Raw genomic sequence first — 16,882 nt, 5'->3', positions numbered from 1 at the left:
AAACCAGTCCCTTTAAAGAAGATATTCTGCACCTAGAAGGTGCAGAGGAGTGATTCTGCGCAGATCTATGAAGATAACAATAACTGCCATAAGGCTTTACGGACACTTCCCAACCATAAGGCACCATGAAAATGGAGCAGATGATAAAAGACATTCCAGCCTACCTTCTAGCAAAGCTTGTGAACGGGTTCTTGCTAAGAAATGTGAAAATGCAGAAGATGATGGCAAAGTGACTCAGAAAGTCTGGATTATAATGCTACTCATATTCTTACCCTTGGTGATAAATTAAGTCAGGTTTATTCAAGATTTTCACATAGCTGTACTATATATTTTGATCATAAAAAATTCACATATTGCCTCAATATAGTACCCCCTTGTAGAGAGCTTTTTGGATAATTGGCTAGCTGAGAAAGGCCACTTTGATGTGATACCGTTGGATAAGGATAAGGGAAACAAGCTGGGGATTATGCAACCAGTGTCCAATCACTGACAGAGGTCATGGTGACCTTCGCTGAAACGGGAAGATGGGGGAGAAAATCGCTTGCCAGAAAATGAAGATATCCTAAGTAGAGAAGCTAGAAGAATGTAAACATAGAAACAAAATAATCATTAGAGCATAGAAGTAGGTGTGGTTGATCTAAGTGTGCTTTAACCAATAATGAGCTCAGCTTTTGCAATATGTATAAGCTTCATTAACACCAATATAAATATGTGTGAGCTTTCAACTTCAGGATTTGCCATTCACGCATATTGTGTGAGGCATTTCTTCCGCCGTTCACGACACCCCCTCTTAGCAGAGGATAAAACTGGAGTCTCATCTCAGGTGCACATAGTAACCTGTATGGGCACAGTTTGTCTGAAACACTGAAAATAACAAAATTTCTGCCTATCTGTTTTTTATTACAGAACTAAAAATAAATGATCCCAGGATTTGGTAGGGTTTTTGATACTTGCTTTGGGGTTTTTTTGAGACCAGAGTGCTGCATTATGAATTTTTTTAACTGTAAAAAGTGTGCTACAGCCAAACAGCTTGAATCTTGACAAAAGATTATGTTTTGCAGATGATTTTGGAACGCAGCATGAGAAACACTATCTATTTAGAGATTAATAGAAAAGTAGAGTGAAATTTACTTCTAGATCATTGTTCCATTTAGATGATAAACTACACAGCCAAATACACCATAGATAGTTATAATCTAATCCTAAAGACTATAACATATTCTGAATTACTTTTATTCATCTGCCAGAAGTGTTTCAGAATGATAAAAAATTCATTTTGTCAAACGTGAACCTGCCTGAATACCAAAGCATCCTCTCACAAGACAGTTATGGCTTCATCCTTCTGCTGAAATGCTAAGCATGCCTATCAGCTATTATATTTTACTTCCGAATACCAGGTCAATTGGAAAAATCTGACTTTACATGCATTAACATATACTAACCATGCATTCCTTGAAGAAGAAGTTGGGGCCCAAAGGTTGCTTCAGCACATTGATTTGTTCTAGAGTTAATAAAGTGTTTGTTTAGGAACATCTTGTCAAGTAGGGACTGAGAAAGCGATTTCACTCCATCATGTATCCAGTCTCAGGCCTGATTGCATTTTATGAACAGAGTTAGCAATTGAAACAGGTTAATCTTGCTTTATTCTATCCTGTTTTTTGTTTTGAATATAAAGATGCTGGCCTTCCAATGTCTCAAGTTTGCTATGAGGCTTGGTAGCACTTGTTTATATTCATAAACAACATATAATATTGTAGGCTGAGAGACACAGTAGTGTTTGTGTATGCATCTTTTAAGACCTTTGCACCATTTGTGTCCATCAAAAAAAGTGCCATTTTAAATCATAATATGAAAATCACGATGACTGACCTTTCATTTTTGAAGTGCAGAAATTATACTTCAGTAAAGATGTATTTTAGCACAGACAGCAAGGAAGAATTAACAATTCACATTAGAACCAGTGACACATAAAATATATGCACTCAACATGACAGACTGTCCTCTTCCCTGTTCCTGTATCTACCTTCTGTACTCAACACCCAGGACAGATGTATTCTGAATGCAATCAGTCCACAGCAGCAAAGTGAAATTCCCTCTCCATTGTAAAGGGATCAGGCTGTGATCACCTTCCTTCCCCCAGAGGCATTAGGCTTTACTCCTTTTCTGTGGCTGGGGTGCATGGCCTTTTCTCCACACAGCAGACTGCAACTGCATAGGCTTCACCAACGTATTCCCAGCAGCAACTCCAACTGCACCAGCATATTCCCTGAGCTGTGCATGCTTCCCATTTCTCCTCTCTTAATACCCCCTGCTTCTAGGCCTGGAATTGCTGGGATGTTTGCAAACCTTTGTCTTGGAATATTTCATTGTCTGTACAGATCTTCTCTGCATCAGATGGCAAGTTCCCACTTTCCTCCTAAACCCTGTGGAACAGCACCTTGCTTTGAAGTGGAAAATGCTGCACTGGTTGTACAGACACTGTACTGGGCAGTGACTGGTTTCCAAAAACTGGAACTGGTAAAAATATTGCCCTGTGTTTACCTGAAAGAGAGCCCAATAGCTACAGTTGTGGACCTGGCTTTTGGGCTTTGGGGTGCTCAGCTGGCACCTCTGTTTTTCTCCCACATGAAGAATCAGTAAAATTGTACCCTCTGCAAACTTTACTCCTTGAGTCTTGCCACAATTCTTCCTTTAACGGTGATCTTTCCAAAGGCAAAACTGTGCACTTGTCAGAAGCTTGTGAGAGGCGAGCTCTGCTCTACACATCTTCTGGACTGAACACAGGAGAGGACACTGCTTGTTCCTACCAGACATGATTCATTAATTTGTGAATTTTATAGACAAAGGGACACTTTCCTATGCAAATCTTATTCTGACAGGCTCTTTCCTCCCATCATTTAGGAGATTGCTTCCAATGGGCCAGCAGCGATTCTCGCTGCCACAGCAATCACAGCCACAGTCAGTCATGTATTTTCACAGAGTGAATTTTAAGAACATGTCCCTGAAGGGAATGTCTTTGAATAGATTAGTCAGAATTGTATTTAGCAACTCTCTTTTGACCCTGGAACAGAGGGCTTGAGTCAGCAAGTCTGCAATGACTGTATTTCTACAGACTTCTTCACTCAAAGAAAAGTCATGGACGGCGTGATGTTTGAGATATTTAATATGGCGTTTAAACATCTCAATTTATCAGCAAACAGCTTAACAAAGATCACAGCTGATGTAGCTGTTGCCTTATTTGCTTTCTCTAAAGTTAAAGCAGAAATCTAGGCCTTCCTTTCCTGCTTTAGATATAGTGCATTTTGAAAAAGCTGGTCTTTTCCTGGCAGAAGTACACAGTATATCAATACATTCTTTCCCTCAGAGGTAACGGTTACACCTAATAGAAAATTTAATTTTACAGATAAAATATACTTCTGAAACAAGAGGTGGAGGGCCCTTGATGCTGGGGGCTTTTCTCCTCTGATGTTTTTCCCTACAGTCCAGGAACAAGAAGATCACTGTGGCTAAGTCCAACCACTACAGCCAAGCACAAGTGGTTGTTTCTTGGGGTTGGGGTTTTGTTTTGTTTTGTTTTGTTTTGTTTTGTTTTGTGGGTGGGTTTCTTTGGTGTTTGTTTGTTTGTTTGTTTGTTTGTTTGTTTTGTGGTGTCCCTTGTATTTTGAGCTACGCTACTGCCCAGCACTGCAGTGCATATTCCCACACAACAGCTACCAGCTCCTGTGTCCCTTGGAAATTGAAAAGCAAGCTGTGACTCAGCACAATGCAATCAAACTGGAAAATAATATAATATGCAACACAAAGTAAACCGCAAGTAGCTCAAAACCCAAAGGACAATAAACGCTGAAGAAAATCGCTACTTTTCTATGGAAGAATATTTTTCATTAGAATGGCATCATCCGTCACTAGCTGTTACAGCAGTTAAAGTAAAAACAGCTACAAACACATCAATATCTCAAATGATACTGTATCATTCCTTCTTCCTGTACGCACAAGAAGCTTAAAATAGATAACTCTATTAGTGCTTGATTTTTACATGCCTTGTTCCTGCCAGCCCAAGATTTCACTCTCTAAAAGCTTTTTAAAAGGCAGGCTTCATTTGAGCCTGGCTTTGTTCAACAGGACGGCTATCTTGTGAAATTCCCAAGCTGGTGACTTTAATCCTTTCCTGATTTCAGACAGCTTCTAGATAATGAGAGGGTTTTAACCTTCCCCTTACCTGGCCTCCTTAGCGATCAGGAAGGACCACCAACAGAGAGGACTCGTGCAGGGTGTGCGGATTACCTTTCCTCTTACAGGTTAGTTCAGAAAACACTGAGCCTATAGTGAGCCCTGAAGGAAGCAGAGAGGAAATCTTTTTGATTGCACTGATTCATTTCTGAGGACATCAAGGAAGCCAAAAGGGTTTCCATACAAACTGGGAGGGTGCCTGATTAGACCAGCCTGCTATTCCCAGCCATAAGTTTCTTCCACAGATATCTTTCATGAAAAAACAGCACAGACCTCACTCCACGCAGCAAAACATGAACTTATTCCTATGCACTATCTAATTAGTCTCAGTGGAGAGTGAATCTCAAAATGTCAGCTCCTGCAAGTCATGCTGACCTATATCAGCTAAGAACCTGCCTTCTAAAGGCTCTCAAGAGGACATTAAATGGATTCCACTGTGACATTCTCCATCACAGCTGCCTGTTCAAGGAGAGCTCTAGTATAAAGGGTGAATGAGGAAGTTAGTGCAAGGTTGCAAACACTAAGTGCTTCAATGTCTAAACATCACCTTTTATGATATTTCTGTTTCAGCAATACCCAAGTCAGAACTGTGAGACACAGCTGTTTCTCACAGCTATTTCTCAATCTGCAACACTGTGCACACAACCCCTGCTTTTGTTCACTTTCTTTTTAGTTATTATTTTTCCCTTAGAGTTTTGGGTAATGAACTCAAAGACGAGAGAAACACCCCACTCTATCCAGAAATGACAAAACAAAATCAAGAGCATGGGGAAATCATTTACAAGATTGTTCCATTATTTTTTGACATAATGTTCCACAATGAGTCTCATCTCAGACCCTGGGGTGACACATGGCTTCCACCAGCCTCCATTTTGTACTAGCAGTGGCCATAGCCAGATACCCAAGTGGACAGCAATTGCTGAAAGCCACAGCTGGGCTCCTGTCCCTACCACCCAGCAGAGTCTCTTTGGATAACAGCTCTTCAGAGTTTGCATGCTTTGCTGCTGCCCACATGCAGAACAGCCACGTTCTTTTGAATCACTCTCAGAAGCATTGAAAAAGGACTCTGCTGCTGTGGTTTCCTTATAAAGCATACACCTTGTCAGGAGCTGGCGCAGGCAATGCTACATTTGCTGTAACATCTCTCATGATTCCATCACTTTAGACAAACATCACCCAGTTTCTCTCTAGCTTCTCCAAAGCGCAGGTAGCAGGACTGAGCTGCACCTGCAACTCTCATCCAACCTGAGCAATAGGATGGAGAAAAGGAAAAGGGGCCCTCCCCTTCCTCCCCACATCTGTACTGGGTCTCTGTATGCCTCAAGCCCAGTAACAGCCAAATGCTGCTTCTTGGGGTACCCGCAGCAAAACTGCTATTTTACATCCATGGGACATGGAACTAAATCAAAGAGCCCAAACCCAGAGCTGAATCCCCCAGGACCATGGTGTGTACTGGTCTGAGGGCTTTCTTCCATGTGCCACCAAGGCTGAAGATGCTCTGCTGCAAGCTAGGCTGAAAAAAATTGGTATTCTGCTTCTAAAATCAGCTAATTTCTCCTCCTTGACTAGAGAAATGAAGGAGATTGCACAATTTTTAGAAAGAGAAAGCAAAAAGGAACTTCAATGCCCCAGGCAGCAATGCTAAAGCAGATGGTAAGATGTGCTGCAGGGAGAGATAACCACAAGGATTATAAGAGCAAACCATGATCCCTGACTATTATCAAATAACTACTGGAGTAGAAGGATCTGTCTGAAATCCAGTGACATACGGACTAAGGCTGAAATTTATAAAAGCAATGCTTTGTTGATGCTTCCACAAGGAACATAGACAGAAACCACCAGAAAAAAATCAAGACTTGGCTGCGTAGATTCGATAAGCTACATTTAAAAGGATTTTTGGTGTCAGGTTCCAACAACCAGTTTAAAAAACTGGAGACCTATTGCCTCAACAGCTTGTGGGAAATTAGCCTGGATAATGGCCACTTATGTTAATACTTGCACAATGCCCTTGTGAAATAGAGAATGCCCACCCAAAACCACCTGGACACCCGCGTAGGGGAGCAGCAGTAGCAGATGCTTTTCTCTAAGACCCAAAGGCTCAAAGCATTAGCAGCTAAGCTTTGCCTGGACTTCATTTAAATAAAGAGTGAGGGTGATTTTTATGGGAATCGTGCCCTCTGTTGATGCAGGTGAAACACTTTACTGAGATGTTGTTGCTGGCTGAGGTATGGCTGTCTCAGTAAGATATGTTCATAACTAGGAAAGTGTTGGTTTTGTTTGTATAGATTTTTAATGATATTTTTCATATAACCCCTCACCTGAAAAGGTCTTCATAGAAATGCATTAGCCTGGAAAAGTTTTTCTGGTCACTACTTATGAATTTTCCTCCTGGGATGGCGTGGGAAGAGCAGGCCCACGTGTCCACCTCCCTCTGGTGACTATGCACCTGAGATAAGAATAACAGTGTCTTGAGCAAACTGGAGCAGACAAGGCCATGCACTGCCAAGTGAGTGAGTTGCACCATTTGCAGGATTTCAGTGTCTGAGTTAAAAAATAGAGAAAGAATGAGAAGACTAATAACAAATTAAATATATATCACAAATTAAGTCTTCACTAAGTATCTGCATTTCCTCATTTGTTCCTTCAGAAATTTGTCTTTTCAAATCATACTTCTTACAAATATTGTTTCCCCAAAAAAGTCAGAGGAGGCAATGAAACTGTTCAAATGTGCCATGTCATATTCAGCATACAGAATATGCCAATATAGCAATATAGAATACACATAAATTTTTCATTAAGAGTGTTCTTTAAGCAAGGCTTTCTAAGCAAGTATTTTATCCCCCTGGTGTATAAGACTGTATCACATTATCTCAGGTTAGACATACAATTAAACCATTGGGGCAGCCCCTCCAAGCACTCTTTTTGGCCTTCTACTCTGTAGGCTTTTCTAACAAGACCCAGTGTTGTGTTCATTAGGGAGATTTCTAATGGCATTCACCCCAAGCCTTTCTGAAGTCTCACTTCTCTGTGCTGGTTTTGGATCCCTTTATTCTACATATCTCTATATCCTTTTTCATGTTTGTCATGCTTGCTGGAGCTGAAAGCCACCCTTCCCAGAAACCAGCCATAGATGCATTATTTAATATCCTATGATATGTATATTTTATATTTTCATTTTTTTAAAAAATGCATTACAAGCAGTGATTTCAAACCTTGGTGCAATTCTTGGATGCAAGTTTCAGGCAGATTGGCTGCAGGGTATGTGCACAGACACACACTTGGATGGAAAAAATCTGAGGAGTTCTGCAAAGACTTGCTATTTCCATCTGAGAAGTGAATATGTTATTAGAGATCAAGACATAAAGCTTGGGAAACAGCTAGCGTGGTTCAGACTTACAAATTTAAAGCCAGGAAATCTGGCATTTGCCCAACAACAATACTGGCTGATTCTCAACAGGAAGGGAAAAGTCTCATAAGGATCAAGGAAACTTTGGAAATGTTAATTAAATGTTGAAGTTAAGATTTTAAGTCAATGCACTTGGTCTGACCCCCTGTTTGCATTGCTGCCTCTGCCTAGCAAGAGACAGCCATCTGTCATGCAGCTGCACCGGCTTTCCCAGGCCTCACCACTTCTCCACAGGGAGACAATATTCATCACCCAGTGCCCACATGAAGTGTCCCTGAAAGGGATGGGGGAGGCAAACACTTTTCCCTCCTTCTTTTCTCACCCACCTTGTCCTGGGACAGCTGTCCCACAGTCTGAGGACAAGTCCTGCTCACCCTGCTCAGGTAAGAAACATTAGCGTGGAGAGAGTTTCCAGGCTCTGGTCATATTCCTTTGAATTATGATTGATTTACCATAGACCAAAGGGAAAAGAAATACCAATTCCCAACTCTTAGAGACTCCAATACATACATATGGGGAGACCTTATGGCATTTCAGTGCTTAAGGGGGGCTGTAAGAAAGAACTCAAACTTTTTAGCAGGGTTTGTTGTGACAGGACGAGGGATCATGATTTTAAAATGGAGGTTCATTTTAAATGAAATGTAAGAATTTTTTTACAATGAGGGTAGTAAAACACTGGCACAGGTTGCCCAGAGAGGTGTCCCTCGTCATGGCAGAGGGTTGGACTAGATGATTTTAAAAGATCTATTCCAACCTTAACCCTTCTGTGATTCTATGATTACAGATAAAAATGTATCCTGTGATGACAATTTTGCTGAGCACAAATAATGAAATCCAAATGGAAAAGGATCCTAAATGTTCACCATTGCAATGAGACACTGCAGTGCCACTGTAAGTCCCATTGCAAAAGGATTATCTTGCTCAAACATCACAGGTGTTTTTGGATGTGGTACAGGAGCACATTAGCAAGAAGACTGCTCATAGAAGACAATAATAGATACACAATTTCTTGCTTTTTTGTTCAGCTTGTCAAGGTTGTGTACTTTATATAAAAACAGATATAATAAAAGAGTATATTCACCCCCAATTCTTATTACAGAGCCCACTTACATTTGCTTAGGATAGATAATTGTAATATATCATGCTACATTGTGCTCCATTAACCGTTTCCACAGTCATTGTCATCATCTTGCAAATACACATGTTGCTTTATTTACAAAAGTTTGACATAGGAGTAATTCTTAAAGGGAGAGTGTGCTAGAGACAAAACAGGCTTCTCTGTTAAGCCTTTGCCTGAGAGGAGTCTGATCAAACATGCCTTCCCATGTTCTGTATTAACTGGCTGATTTCTTTTTAACCTTGAATAGCAAGATAGTCTCTGGGAGTCTAAAAATCTCATTGAATAATTGGTCATAATTTATCAACTTACCTCATCAATATATTCATTCATTTCACAGATTGGAAGGAAAATCTGGAGGTTTCTAATCCAAATCTCTGCTTGAAACAGAGTTGATACCAAAATTACATGAGGTCTTTCATGGCCGCACCCCGAAAGGTTTTGTATATTTCCAAAGACAGACAGCCCAAAGCATCCCTCAACGTCCCTCCCTGTTTCAGTGTAAAGACTGCCAAAATGAAGAGCCCTTTCCTAGTACATGATAGAATTTCCCTTGGTGCAAATTGTGTCCTTTTATCCCTATATCTCAAAATAGGCTCTGTGTCCATGTCCTCTATAGCTCTCATTAGGTACCTGGAAAAACAGCATCCTGATCCCCATCACTAGATCCCCTTTCAGGCTTTTTACTCTCTGGTAAACTCAGTTTACTTCCCAGGAAAGCCAAATTCAGATGTGTTATGCCACTCCTGGCCTCTTACAGAATGCTTACTGAGGTGAGAGGAAACATATTTCAATTCAACTAAACCATCACTTTCAAGCCAACTCCTAATTACAGCTGACTATCAGGAAGATTGATTTTAAACATCAACTTTTTTCCTCAATAACCAAGATTCCTATTCTGGTCCCACATCAGGAGCAGCAAAACAAGCCAAGCACAAACCACAGTTATTTTTGCTGCTTCTAGCACAGCCAAGCCCAGGAAACAGAGTTTCTCTAGGGACAGGACCACCCTGTGAGTCTGCCAGGCCAAGGAGTTGTGGCTGCAGATGGAAAAAACAGGAGTCTTCCATGGTATGGGGTTTTCAGAACAGCTTGTGGTTTTTCTATGCCAGTACTGATCTAGTCCTCCTTTTGATTCCTCACAATAGGAAGACATTGAGAAAAAAAAAAAAACTGGGCACTTGATTTATAAGAATTTTGGAGAAAGGACTGCTTTTCTTACACTTCCAGTACACCAAGCAAACTCTCAGATCTTAAACAAGGGATTCATAAATAAGTAACTGTGTTACTAGGCATATAGGAAAATACTACATATATAAAAAATCCTGAAACTTGTCTTGCATTTGAAGCCATCAATGGCTCAGCACTCCTCTCAAAAGAAATCCTGTTAATTTTAACATTGGATTATGAACAAGGGTCTCTTCCCTGTTTAACTTAGGACAGATGAGGCATCTCTGCATCAGCTGTTCACACTGCTGCCAGTGTTATAAATGCCAGGGTGATTGGATTTCTCCTGCTTTTTTAGACATTTCCACTGTAATTTCCTAAAATAATAAAAACATTGAAAAATTACGCAGTAGTATTACCAGTGGTAATCCTTCTTAAAAGGAGATAAAAAACTGACTAAACTGCTTTTGTGACAGCTCTGTTCCAAGCCCTTCTGTTTGCATTGTCTGTACCATTTGCTGGCCATGCAAGTGGGTGAGTGTATTGAGAATAACTGGGCGCAGGGAGCCCTGTCCTGCCCCTGCTTGCATGGGGCTGGGCTGGCTTTGCGTGCCTACACACTCCTGGGAGGCAGGAGGAATAGCCATATGCCCCTGCTGCACTTCCATCAGGGGCTTCCCACCCTCACACCCTCACATTACTCATATTATTGTTTGCAAAGGAAATAATTTCTTGGAATGACAATAACATACATCTGTGCCTTACTCAGCATGTGACAAGCAGAATTAGGCTTTTCAAAATGGGAGCTATTTAATCTCATCTCCTCTGTAGCTCTTTCTTTCACTTGAGGTTTTTCTAAAGCACAGATGAGTGCTAATGGTGCCCACCACGCAACAGCACAGCACAGACAACACTGTAGGTAACCACAGGTGTACTTGTGGCCAAGAAGGCAGTGATGTCCTGAGAAGCATTAGGAAGGCAGTGGTGCCCTGGGGGGACCTTAGGAAGAGCATTGCCAGTAGGTGATAGAAGTATCTGCCCCCCTCTTCAGCCCTGCTGAGGCCAAACCTGGAGTGCTGTGTCGACCTCTGGGCTCCTCAGGACACGAGAGACCTGGAGCTCCTGGAGCAAGTGCAGTGAAGGACTTCAAAGATGATTAAAAAACATGAGCATCTGTCTTAGGAGAAAGAGCTGAGGGAACTGGGCATGATCAGCCTCAAGAGATGTTTGAGAGGGGAAATCATCAAGGTCTATAAGTATCTGAAGGGTGGGAGGAAAGAGGATGGAGCCAGGCTCTTCTGAATGGTGCTGAGCAATAGGGCAACAAGCAACAGGGAGAAACTGCTGGACAGGAAGTTCCACCTGAACATGACAAAGAACTTTATTGTGCAAGTGACCAAACACTGGAACTGATTGCCCAGAGAGGCTGTGGAGTCTCCATTACTAAGGATACTCCAAAACTGTCTTGACACAATCCTGTGTCATGCACCCTGGGAGGCCCTTCTTGAGCAGGGAGGTTGGAACAGATGACCACAGTGATCTGTTCCAACCTGACCTGTTCCTGGGATTCTATGGTTCTATAAAATTTCAAAAATATTTGTTTCCCAACATCCCCATCCACTTGTGTTTTGTGGTGTAAGCACCCACTTATGTAACAAACAGACATGCTCATGTGTTAATATTTTTTCTTAAACTACGCAGAGGTCTAGAAGAATTATGCCAAATTCTAAATTCTGGTCTCAAAAACCCATGAATTTACAAGTCTAGTTAGAATTTGGCTTCAGTTTGCACTTGAAATCAGTCTGTATCCCAAGATCTGTTGCGGCTGAAATTTCTGCTTCTCCTCTAACTGGCCCTTATTACAGCACTTTGGTCAACACAGGGGCAGGTTGCTTGATGAGGCTGTGAAATACCCATATCCATCTGTGAAAAGGTCTGGAGAAACCCATGGTTGGTGTTTGACCACAGACCCCTGGTGTTCTCCAATCCGAAGTCTGCTGTGGCTCCCAACACCTCCTTCCGATTTCCCCAGTTCCAGCTTGATTCCCAAGGCAACTTCTGTAGTTTTCTCTGACATGCACTGAAATGAGCATCACTTGTGCTTTTGTGTGGTGTCCCATCGGTGTGTGCCCAAACTCTGTGGCAAAGGCACATCAGCAGCTTCTGGAGATGGCAGGGCTCAGTATCATTGTTGTCAGCTTTTTGGTCATCACAGAGGGTGGTCAGGGATAAGACAGCAAGCAGAGCTGTTTGCTTTTGGAGGGTTTTTTAAGTGTAGGAGGAACTTCTATTTTAAAAAATAATGGTGTGTTGATGACTGCATTACACTAGATTTCAAGGAAGAAAAACACCATCTTCAAGCTGTATCAACCCAGGACCCAAGCTTGCTTCTTGCTTTCATTGTGGTCAGAGCTCAGCCTCGGGCTGAGGGCTGAGACCTCCCCTATCTTCATGGTCTCTGGCTTTGCTTGTCCTTTTTTTCCCTTTATTGAGCTTCAGACCCTCACACGCACATTACTGAAACTGTTATGGTTTCCATAATACCCCTTTCCTGCTCAACTACCTCTGCCTTTTCCCCTTTCAAGCCCCCCATTAATAACCCTCTCCTTCATGACCCTACTGTAGTCCCCATCATCAGAGAGACTCCTAAAGGCTGTGCTTTACTCTGCAGAAATCAAGGAGCTCTTCTTCTCAGGCCCACATGCCACTGTCTCTGGTTATTCCTACTGGTCTTCATTTTCTGTGGCCTCCACTCCCTTTGCAAAGTTGTCATGACAAGAAGTGCAGAGAGCATTTGATCTGAAGCTGTGCCACTCAGTCCTGGAATGGAACTAGGGTCTTCTCAACAGTGATATTCAGGGGAAAAAACATTCCCTTATCATTTCCCCTGGACAACTAGAACCTATAGAGCAGATGTTTCAGTGAGCTACACACAAAGATGCTTAGGTCAGAAAACAGTAATTATGGTCTAGCTGTATGAAATAGTAATTAACTATGACAGCTTTTTATGGACTGAAGTAACTGTGGCATATTACAGTGCTTTTGATTTGTTTTCTTAATCATCAGTCAAGTCTTGGATAAGGTGAAAAATCAGCTTTCTGTTAAATTATTCAGTGCATTTTATATGCCGGCTTTATTGAGCAACCAGCATTAAAATTGCATTCTTTAATTATGTTTTAGAAAAGAGCACCAAAAAAAATTCAAAACATTGCATTTCACAAAAGAACTCTAATGGCTCAAAGAAAGCGTTGTCACTTAATTTAGCAGCAGCAGAAATACCCGCAACTCCATATTATTCAGTTTACATTACAATTCAAAAAATTCATTTATGTACCCAAACGAACAAGGAGACATTCAAAAGTGGCTCAAAAGGGCCAATTATAAGATATATTTCAAAATTAAGTATTAGTTTCCATGGGCCTACATGCTGCTGGTAGCCATCTCCTTAGCAACAACCACCTCTAACACGCAAGCTAGCTACATGTAAAATGGCATCAGTGCTTATTTGAAACTCTTCCAACAGTGATGGAAGTGATGAAGTTTCAGTGAGATTCCATACAAGCTAAGACTAAGGTTCCTTTTGTCTTCTTCAGAATTTGCCAGATGCAGAATTAATTCCATATTATTTTATCACTTGAAGTCCAAGTAAGGTTTTGGAGATGCCGAGTGGGTTACAAAAATCATATCTCCCTAGAATCATAGAATCATTTATGTTGGAAATGACCTTTAAGATCAGCAAATCCAACCATTAAGCCAGCACTGCTAGGTCTACCACTGAATCATTTCCCTAGGTGCCACATCTACATGTCTTTTAAATAACTCTGGATAAAGTGACCCAACCACTTCCCAGGCACCCTGTTCCAATGCTTGACAGCCCATTCTGTATAGAAATTTTTCTGAATATCTAATCTAAACCTTTCCTGGCAGAGATTAAGGCCATTTCTTCTAGTCTTGTCACTTGCTATCTGGGAGAAGACACCAACCCCTGCCTCATACAGCCTCCTTTCAGGCACTTGTAGAAAGTGGTAAGGTTCCCCTGAGCCTCCTTTTCCCCAGGCTAAACACCCCCAGGTCCCTCAGCCCTCCTCATAGGACTTGTGCTCCAGACCCTTCACCTGCTCGATGGCCCTTCTCTGGTCCTGTTCCAGAACCTTGATGTTTCACTTGGAGTGAGAGGCCTAGGACTGAGCACAGGATTTGAAGTGTGGCCTCACCAGTGCTGAGTACAGGGGAACAATCCCTGCCCTGCTCCTGCTGGCCACACCATTGCTGGCACAGACCAGGGTGCCACTGGGGTCCTTTGGCTGGCAATATGTTTTACAGAGAACAATGGAGACTAAAGAGGAATAGGTATTTGGTGCACTGAAGTTATGTTTGATTTTTGGTGTTTTGATAGCAATCTGAGCAGAGGTACCTCAGTGATTTGCTACCTCATCTCATGGTATCATTTAAGCTAAATGAGAAAGCTGAACAGTTCAAGAGGGCATTAGTGATAACAATGGGGTACTGCATAGAAATTCTTCAGCATAACCATACCAAGATAGATGGGGCTTTCTGCCACCTGTTTTAGTGGAAGTTGTCCCTACCTAGGGCAGGGTATTTGAAACAGACTATCTTTAAGGTCACTTTTAACCCAAGCTATCCTATGGTTTTTTGATAACCAGAGGTTGTAAACTCTGGCCCCTTATTTTGAGTCCCATAAATAGGGGCTGGAAAGACATAGATATTTTTCTGCATTGACCACAAATGACCACAAAAGCCCAAATAAAGTATTGCTGTCACCAACTCTGTATGCCTATGGATCACAAAAATTACTGAGGAATGATGCCTTTTTGTTAAGCTATAAACCACAGAGTCCTATGTCTATTGACATCCTTTTGAAACCTTAATCAAGGAATATTATCACTGCATTTGCTGCCTCTCTAAATATGGATTATTCTCCTCACTCTGGAAGAGAATCCTTTGGCAAGAAACGTACTAAGTGTGTACTAGGACCATACCACCCCTGTACAAAGGTATCATATATAAACCACATATATGAGGAAGATTCATTCTGTTCACCATAGCACATTCTTGTAAAGCCACCAGTAACAGACCTTATTTAAGGAGAAAGATATAACTTTCTGATCTGTCTTTGCCTTCTCTAGGCTCACGGCATACATTTGTTGTTTCTATCATATTGAATATACAGGGTGAGTACTATCATTATGGTAATAGGTTACTTCAGTCTAACCACAGAACTGTAAATACAACATGTATTTATAAAGTACTGGGAAGGTGTCCGGATTAGCTCAGAGCAGTGCAACATTTAAATGCTGTTGTTGTGCACACTTTATTTAATACCTGACATTTTAGTTGTGCCAGAATTATAGGCACAGCCTGCTACTGCCATTCAGTGGGAGTTACTGATATAACACTGGAATAGCATACAGAGAAGAATGCCAACCAGCACTGCCAAACAGGAAGAGTTCCTGAGAGAGGTCCGTGTCTATTTCAAGGTCTTGAAAAGGATTTAAAACATACTAAAAAACCACCACAGTGTGTGACAAGGTCTATTGCAAAGAGAGTGTCCTATCACCAAGATAGGTGATAGGACACCTTTTCTCTCTCCCAAGCTTTCCTTGCCAGAGGGCTGCTCCCAGACCCTCATTTCTTGAAAGTCAGGAGAGTGCATATTTCTCTGTTGTTATGGTAGCAAGGCCCCACCATTAACCAAACTTGTTTTTTAAACTTTATTGGTCTTAAGAAGATCCTACACCAATGAAAAAAACCTGTGGCTTTCTTTTTCTCTTACTCGCAGTAATGCTGTAGATCAGACACTGCTTATTTCTAAAACACCACAAATGTCACAGAGAAAATGATTTTGAAAAGTTGGATTTTCTAGCACATGGCAGATGCCCCACTACATACCACAGCTCTTTCAAAACCCATTTGGAATAAAGGGTTTGCAAATCAAACCTCCTGCACAGCACACAAATCTGTGCAAGAAGGTTGGGGAAGAGGGTATTTCTGTGATTGGGAAAGGTACCCTTGCAGTTAATCCATATCACAACAAATAATTGTCAAATGATTGCCACACTCTTCCTAGGTTTGGCTTCAGTTGGAGCTAATGGACAACTTTGTGTCAGAGACAAAAATGATCTTGCAAGAGCTGTTGTTTTATCAAGACAGTCAAGACAACCACAGTGTAAAAAGGTGAGCGTACAAAGGTGAGGAAATAAGAAATGTTTCCTAATGAGCATGTGCTGTATATCACAGTAAACTGCAAGCCGTGATACGTTGCACTGGTGATGAATGCCTCCACTCACTTACTCATTTGATTCCAGCAAGACCTTGGCTTCATTGATGGGAGTGTCAGGATGGTGAGAGATGGACCTTGCCTTGCCTTGCCTTTCTTTCATTTGTAATGATTTTATTATGCTGCCTGTAAATTAATTCCTACTATATTCTTCAAGCACATGCTCATGTGCTTGGGGAAAAAAAATTGTGTCTTAGGCATCGAAATCATCCTAGTCTAAGGTCAGTTTATCCTAGCTTCATGTATAAGTTTCCTACAAGCAGCAGCTTGCCTTCAACAAGACAGTAACTTTCATAGAAGTCCTGTAGGTCAGCCTAAGGATTTCTACATGTGCAAATACCAGCAAAATAAACATTTAAAAGTTTGCCCTGCACGTAAAGGTACATGATTAAAATCATACTTCAGCCCATGCAAAATGTGAGCCTGTGTTAACCTAAGGAGGTCTAGGATAGGGTGTTAGCAGTGTTATTGCCATTTCAGCAGCACTTTCAACTGGAGTAGCAATGCAGAGTGTGAAACAGGTACTGTCCCTTTTTCCCATCCCACTGTTCTCCTCATCAGGCAAAACCATCAGCAGGCCAAACCCAGCTTCTGGATGGGCAGTGATGCTTCATGGCTGTCCATTCCAACTACAAGGCATTCTGCTTTGCATTTATCTTGATCT

At 41.5% G+C, this 16,882-nt stretch overlaps 1 protein-coding gene across 7 annotated transcripts in view; it reads left to right on the top strand.

The window, feature by feature from the left end:
- Positions 1 to 16,882, top strand: part of TMEM252 (transmembrane protein 252) — a 131,531-nt gene that overhangs the window by 96,294 nt on the left and 18,355 nt on the right. For 2 of the 7 annotated variants that reach the window (XM_071425163.1, XM_071425161.1), the window contains exon 1: positions 15,948 to 16,115. The exons of the other annotated variants lie outside the window; for them this stretch is intronic. The gene's annotated coding sequence lies outside the window, so the exon portion shown is untranslated. Of the gene's footprint in view, positions 1 to 15,947; positions 16,116 to 16,882 lie in introns of those variants that run through there. 7 annotated transcript variants of the gene reach the window in all.

Source organism: Agelaius tricolor, unplaced genomic scaffold (genome assembly GCF_023055355.1).
Source record: "Agelaius tricolor isolate 1412-34295 unplaced genomic scaffold, bAgeTri1.0.p SCAF_4, whole genome shotgun sequence".
NCBI lineage: Eukaryota > Metazoa > Chordata > Aves > Passeriformes > Icteridae > Agelaius > Agelaius tricolor.
This window is presented reverse-complemented; position numbering and strand designations above follow the sequence as displayed.